The sequence below is a fragment of the Lissotriton helveticus genome, chromosome 11, assembly GCF_964261635.1.
Source record: "Lissotriton helveticus chromosome 11, aLisHel1.1, whole genome shotgun sequence".
NCBI lineage: Eukaryota > Metazoa > Chordata > Amphibia > Caudata > Salamandridae > Lissotriton > Lissotriton helveticus.
The window spans coordinates 821623793-821631084 of NC_136072.1; positions in this window are offsets into that span (position 1 = coordinate 821623793).

The window sequence follows — 7292 nt, forward strand, 5'->3', positions numbered from 1 at the left end:
ACTGAGGGAAGAAATACTTTTAATGCAAACAGAATCGCTCCAGCAAATTTATGTGGAGCCCCGTCTCCATCAGAGACCAGTGTCCCCTGATCTCCACCTCTCCCAGGTAGCTGCCCCTTCCCAGAAGTGACACATCTGTCACGTCTGTGAGATCTGGTTGGGGAAGGAAGAGGAGTCTGCCGTTGACCCAACTGAGGTTCGTTAACCCCCACTGCAGATCTTTTGCAGTTCCTTCCGAGATCTGAACCACGTCTGAGATTTCCCCGATAATCAATCAATCAATCAAGACATTTATAGAGCGCACTACTCACCCGTAGGGTCTCAAGGCGCTAGGGGGGGGGGGGGGTGCCGTTACTGCTCGAACAGCCAGGTCTTGAGCTTCTTCCTGAAGGAGAGGTGGTCTTGGGTCAGGCGCAGGTCGGTCGGGAGGGAGTTCCAGGTCTTGGCGGCCAGGTAGGAGAAGGACCTTCCACCTGTTGTTGCTCTTCGGATGCGGGGGACGGCGGCGAGGGCGTGGCTGGTTGATCTGAGGTGGCGCTTGGGAGCGTAGAAGTTGATTCGGTTGTTGAGGTAGCTCGGGCCTTGGTCGTGTAGGGCTTTGTGTGCGTGGGTGAGGAGACGGAAGGTGATTCTTTTGTTGACGGGGAGCCAGTGCAGGTCTCTCAGATGTCCAGAGATGTGGCTGTTTCGTGGGATGTCGAGGATGAGTCTGGCTGAGGCGTTCTGGATCCGCTGGAGTCTCTTCTGGAGCTTGGCGGTGGTTCCGGCGTAGAGGGCGTTGCCGTAGTCCAGTCGGCTGGTGACGAGGGCCTGGGTGACAGTCTTCCTGGTCTCGGTGGGGATCCACCAGAAGATCTTCCGTAGCATGCGTAGGATGTTGAAGCATGACGAGGAGACGGCGTTGACTTGTCTGGTCATGGAGAGGGAGGAGTCCAGGATGAAGCCCAGGTTGCGTGCGTGGTCTGTCGGTTTGGGTGCGGTGCCCAGGGCGGGGGGCCACCAGGAGTCGTCCCAGGCGGAGGGCGAGGAGCCCAGGATGAGGACCTCCGTCTTGTCTGAGTTCAGTTTCAGGCGGCTGGTCGTCATCCACTCGGCTACATCTCTCATCCCTTCGTGCAGGTTGGCTCTGGCGGCGGTGGGGTCGTTGGTCAGGGAGAGGATCAGCTGGGTGTCGTCGGCGTAGGAGATTATGTTGAGGTTGTGTTGGCGTGCGATGGCCGCGAGGGGGCTCATGTAGACGTTGAAGAGGGTGGGACTCAACGAGGATCCTTGAGGGACGCCGCAGATGACTTTGGTGGCCTCTGACTTGTACGGTGGTAGGCGGACTCTGTGTTCTTCCGTTGAGGAAGGAGGTGATCCATTCCAGTGCCTTCTCCTGGATTCCGATGTTGCCGAGGCGCTTCACTAGGGTGCGGTGGCAGACAGTGTCGAATGCCGCGGAGAGGTCCAGGAGGATGAGGGCCGCTGTTTCTCCGTTGTCCATCAGGGTTCGGATGTCATCGGTGGCAGCGATGAGGGCGGTCTCGGTGCTGTGGTTGGCTCGGAAGCTAGACTGTGAGGGGTCGAGGGATCCATTCGTCTCGAGGAAGGCGGCCAGCTGTTTGTTGACGGTCTTTTCGATGACTTTGGCCGGGAACGGGAGGAGCGAGATGGGACGGTAATTCTTGAGTTCGGTGGGGTCCGCTGTAGGTTTCTTGAGTAGAGCGCTGAGTTCTGCGTGCTTCCAGCTCTCCGGGAAGGTGGCGGTGTCGAAGGAGGTGTTGATAATGTCCCGCAGGTGGGGTGCGATGACAGCGTCGGCCTTGTTGAAGACGTGGTGAGGGCAGGGGTCGGTCGGAGATCCGGAGTGGACGGAGTTCATTGTGCGGATGGTGTCTTCGGTGCTGATCGGAGTCCAGGCGCGGAGGGTGGTGGTGGGTGGCGTTGCTGCGGTTGTGGCGTGCGTTGGTTGGATGCTAAAGCTGTTGTGTATGTCCAATCTTGTTGTGGAAGTAGGACGCGAGGGAGTTGCAGAGGTCTTGCGACGGGGTGATGTCGTTGTTTCCGGCGTTGGGGTTGGAGAGCTCTTTCACGATGTTGAAGAGTTCCTTGCAGTTGTGTGCGTTGTTGTCCAGCCGGTCCTTGTATGTATTTTTCTTGGTGGCGCGAATTCCATTGGAACTTAAAGTCCCACTGCTGAGCCCACATACTCCATCTGGTGTTTCTTGCCAGCAGGAGGCCATGAGGCCCAACGGCCTCATAGTCCGTCTCACCGAAATCCAGGATAGAGGCTGAAATAACGAAATCATAGCCTGAATATCCTGGACTCGCTGCTCAGGAGGGTAGGCCCAAAACTGCACAGTGTCCAGGACTGATCCTATGAAAGGGAGCGTCTGAAAAGGTGTCGGGTGTAACTTCGGCATATTATAGAGAACCCCAGTGAATGTAGGAGGTTTTCCTTAGTCTGAAGGTGGGAGACGACTGTCTGGAGTGAGTACGCCTTCAACAGCAGGTCCTCGAGGTAGGAGAAAACTGACACCCCTAATCTGCGCAGATGAGCTGCAACCACCGCCCATCGCCTTGATAAATACCCGAGGGGCACTGGTAAGGCCAATGGGGAACACAGTAAACTGAAAGTGCTCTTGGCTACCTTGGACCGCAAGTAACGCCTGTAGCCCGGCAGGACTGGGATGTGAAAATAAGTATCCTGCAGGTCCAACACTACAATCCAGTCTTCTTGGTCTAGGGCAGACAGGACCTGAGCCAGAGTGAACATTTTGAATGTCTCTTTTTTGAGGAAGAGATTGACGGTCCGAAGAGCCAACATCGGCTGTGACCCTTTGTTCTTCTTCAGACTCAGAAAGTAGCGGGAATAACAGCCACTGCCTACTTCTGAAACTGGTACCCTTTCTATAGCCCCCTTGGCCAAGAGAGCTGTAACTTCCTCTTGGAGCAACTTTAAATGATCATCTGTCAGCCGTTCCTTAATTGACCGAATAGGAGGAGGAAAAGAAAGAAAGAAGAGGTAGAGATTAGCCCTCCTGGATTACCTGCAAGACCTACTTTTCCGATGTTATGGATCTCCAGTGGGGGAGCTGATGACAAATTCTCCCACCAACTGTATAAGTGTGTTCCTTCAGAATCAGCCTAGGAGTGCTTGGAGGCTGCGGCTGCTGGGGGCAGTGTGGTTGCCGACTTCTGGCCTCCATTTTGTGCTTGGAATGCACCGCATCCACATCCTCGCAAGGTTTGGGCAGTTTGTGCCGGATGATGGGTGGGTTAGGGCTGCCGTGGCTGGAAAGCCCTTCTGTTATCCAGAAAGGAAGACTGGCCACGGGGGGTGGAGGAGAGGCCCAAGGTTCTGGCTGTAGCTCGAGAGTACTTGAATGTGATTAGGGCTGAGTCTGTGTTTCCCCCAAAAAGGCGAGTTTCATCAATGGTTATGCCCATCAGATTGGCCCGAGAAGCCAGTTGTTTGAAACCAGGCATGGCGCCTCATGGCCCCCGTTGTTGAAATCTATCTTCCCAGGGAATCGGTTGTATCTAGGTCACACCGAATGTTGAATTGTGCTGCATTCCTGCCATCCTTGACAGGTTGGGAAAGCACTGCCCGGGCCTCCTCCGGGACTTGCAGCAGCACTTGCGCAACCATCTCCCAAAGGGAATTGGAGAAACGGCCCAATAAGCATGCAATATTCACTGACCGCAATGCCAGGCTGGAGGAAGAAAACAACTTTCCAAATGAGTCCGGCCTCTTGGATTCCTATCGGGGGTGGAAGGGAACACTCCCTGGGACGTAGAGGCCTGCACTAGCAAACTCTCTGGAGTGTGGTGTTGGCTGAGGAACTTTGGGTCGCCTGGAGCTGGGCAATACCGGCGTCAATGGTCCTTTTCACAGGAGCCCCTGTGCTGGGTTTGGACCATCTACCTAGAAGAACATCCGTAAGTGGCTCATTTAAAAGTCAAAAGGGGTTCGGATGTGGAAGCCCCAGGTTGAAGCACCTCGGTCAGGAGATTAGTCCTGACCTGCCCTGAGGGCAGCTCTAGTCCAAGGGCCTTAGCTGCCTTTTTACCACCATGGTATAGGATGCCCCCTCCTCCGTAGCCTCTGTTGGCGGATAGAGCATGCTAGTATCTGGGGAAGTATCCAGACCACTGGCCTCCCCAAGTTTCCCATACCAGTCCAAATTCTCCTCAGAGACATCCTGGTTTTCAAGAGGGACCCCAGACCCCTCCTAGTCCTCTCCTGAGCCTAGCACATCTTCAAAGTGCTCAATGCTCAGAACCTCTGGATTCTGTTGACGTCGAAATAGGCGTTTAGCGACATCATTCCGGTTCTGTGTCGTAAGGGATGAGTGGGGCTAGCGCCTCGGGTCTGATGGCGGGAGAGGTTGCGATGGCACAACCGGCGTCGATCCGGGAACGGATCCCCGAGTCCCCAGCATCGCCGTGGCCGGAGCAGACGGCTTCCAACCCGATGGAGCCACTTCTGACTCTGCAGGGTCTGAGGGCTCACCAGCGGGGTCATTCTGCTCAAATACTTGGCGCACAGCCTTTTAAAACTCTTATTTGAGTGGGAGTTTCTCCTGGAAAGGGGCGGGGCACGAAAACGACTGGCTGCGGCTATGTGGAACCGTGCCTAGAGTGTTGGTGCTCCTTACCTCTTTCAACGATGGACGCCAGTTGATGAAGATAAAGTCCGCGTGGACTACTTCTTGTGCCTACTCCCCGAGTGTCCCGAGGACCTTGAGTGGGGGGAAGAGGATGTAGGGCTCTGAGAGCGGTCCCACGACCATCTCTTCTTCGATCGGGACCTCTGTGGAGTCTCGCTGGATGGTGCTGACTGCCGGGCCGCAAGAAGCTTCATTGCCTGGTGCCTCAAGGTCTTCGGAGCTATGACCCGACATTCCGAGTTAGACTTTGAATCGTGTTCGTGCTGGGGATACCGTAGACAGACGCGATGACGATCGGTGACTGACATCACGCGGGAACAGGCCCTGCAAGGCTTGAAACCGTCAAAGATATCCCTTGCAGACAAAGTAGGAAAAAACCCTAGAACTCGACAAAAGTTGAGAAAAAGCCTCCAATAAAGCGGCAGAGGGGTAGCTCTTCCCGGACCGGTGCTTAACTGGCGTGGAAAGAAATGAACTGAAGTCTGTGTGCCTAGGTGGCGTCGATATAGCCACTGTGACATCATAACAGACACCAACGATGTCACACGGCACCAAATAAGGCCACCCAACTTTGTGCGCAAGGAGTATTGCTCAGCAAAAGTTTCCGGATCCAGCCGGACGCCTGGGAAATTCAAAGGTAAGTAATCTGGGTTGCATGCATCTCATAGAGACTCCTGTGTTTTTGGCTAGCATTGCAGCTAGAACTCTCTAAAGGTGCCACGTGGTATGGGGCACATTGTATTGCTCTTGTTGTAAATCACCATGAGCCCACATCATGCAAACAGCTCTGACCCCTACTTCATCAGCAACTCCTGCTCTGCTTAGTGACATTTTGGCCCCCCTTCAGCTCTGAGTTATGTATCGCTGTTTTTTTAACGTATATATTTTTGGTCTGTGTTCATTATTGCCCATATTTTGTCTGGACTTTGTGATAGTCTCTCACACCCACCCTTTCTGTAGAATCGGCAGCCTTCAAAGATATATCTCTCTCTCAGATCTGCATGACTGTTAGAAATGGGGGTCCCTAGTTGGCAATAGTTGGCACCTTTGTCCAAGTAGGGACCCTTCTTCCTAGGCAGGGTAAAGGGGATACACTTATAAAAAAAAAAAAAACCTGCTCACCCCCCCTTGGTAGCTTGGCACGAGCAGACAGGCTTTTCTCAGAGGCAGTGTGTAAAGCATTTGTGCATGCATACAGTGACACTGTGAAAACACTGCAAATGGACAACACACCAGTTTAGAAAAATAAGCAAAACTTTATCTAAACCAATAGGCCAAAACTGACACAAATCCAACAAACAATACTGTAAAAATAGTTACTTGGCAAAATATTCTTCAATTTGCAAGAACAGCTGAAAAACACAGTTCCCCCTCCTCTGAGTTGGTAGCTCCGTCCGGGCATACCCTGATGGTGAAAATGAGTTTAACAGTTCCAGCTGCGGTACGGGTCAGCTAAAGCGTCAACTGTATCTTTCTTGTTGCTGCTGACACTTTCGTGCGAGCCGGTCAGGGCAACCGTCTAGGTTGAGATGTGAAGTGGAAGCGGTACAGTGCCCCCATGGCACGGTGCAGGCAGTGGCTTGGTGACGGTCGTCCAACAGCGCTGGTGAGGCCAAGGCTTACGATGCGGAGTGAGGTGTGCTCGATGCAGTGCTGGCAGGTCACGGTGCAGGCGACAGAGCCGGTTGATGTTCGGTCGGGCAGTGACGGTTTTGGTGACGTCTGGATAGAGTGAAGCGAGGCTGTGTGGACAGCGGTGCCCACAGGACGTGGTGTCGGTGGGACCAAGGATGCGGTGCGTAGTGTGGCGGTGCCTTTAGGACAAGGAACCAGCTATGGACTTGGTCCCTAAGTCGCATGCGCTTTTCTTCTGTGATGGCTAAAACCAGCGGTTCCAGACACGGTGCCCAGAAGGATAGCACTTGGAGATACTTTGTCAAGCAGTGTACACACACAGTTTCTCACCTCGACAAATCGCTACTGTAGGCCAACCCAAGACAGCACACAGCAAAGGGGCATTGCTTATCCCAGCTCTTCTCCTTGGCAGAGGTTCCTCTTGAATTCCAAGTGAGCTAAAGTTCTGGGGTCTGGGCCCCACTTTTTATAGTAAAAAATCCATTGTGCCATGGAGGCAGTGTGTGTCTGTGCTCAGCAAATCCAGTTCTGTCCTCTTTGGCCCAGCTTCCTGGCAGGTGGTGGAGGCAGCATTGTCCAAGGCAGACCAGGCCCATTCAGGTGCGAAAAATCGCCTCCCCTACTCTGAATGCAGCCCAGGTCTATTCAACACAGCCCTGACTCACCCAGGAAAGGCAGGACCCTCCCCCCACTCCTACCCCTGTGGCTGTCTGAACAGAGTACACAACCCCTGTCACTCCAAGCCACACAGTCAATAGACCAATCTAGCAGAGGCACACTGGATGGCTAAGCAACAAAATGCCTACTTTCTAAAAGTGGTATTATCAAACACAGAATGTAAAAGTCATCCTTACTAAAAGATGCATCTTTAGATTCTGAGTTCAGGCATAGGGGTACCTTGGGCCTACCTCACAGGTGGCTCACTTGTAAGAAAAGAAAAGGTTATGGCCTGGCAAGTAGGTGTACTTGCCAGGTCGACATGGCATTACGAACTGCACATGGGCA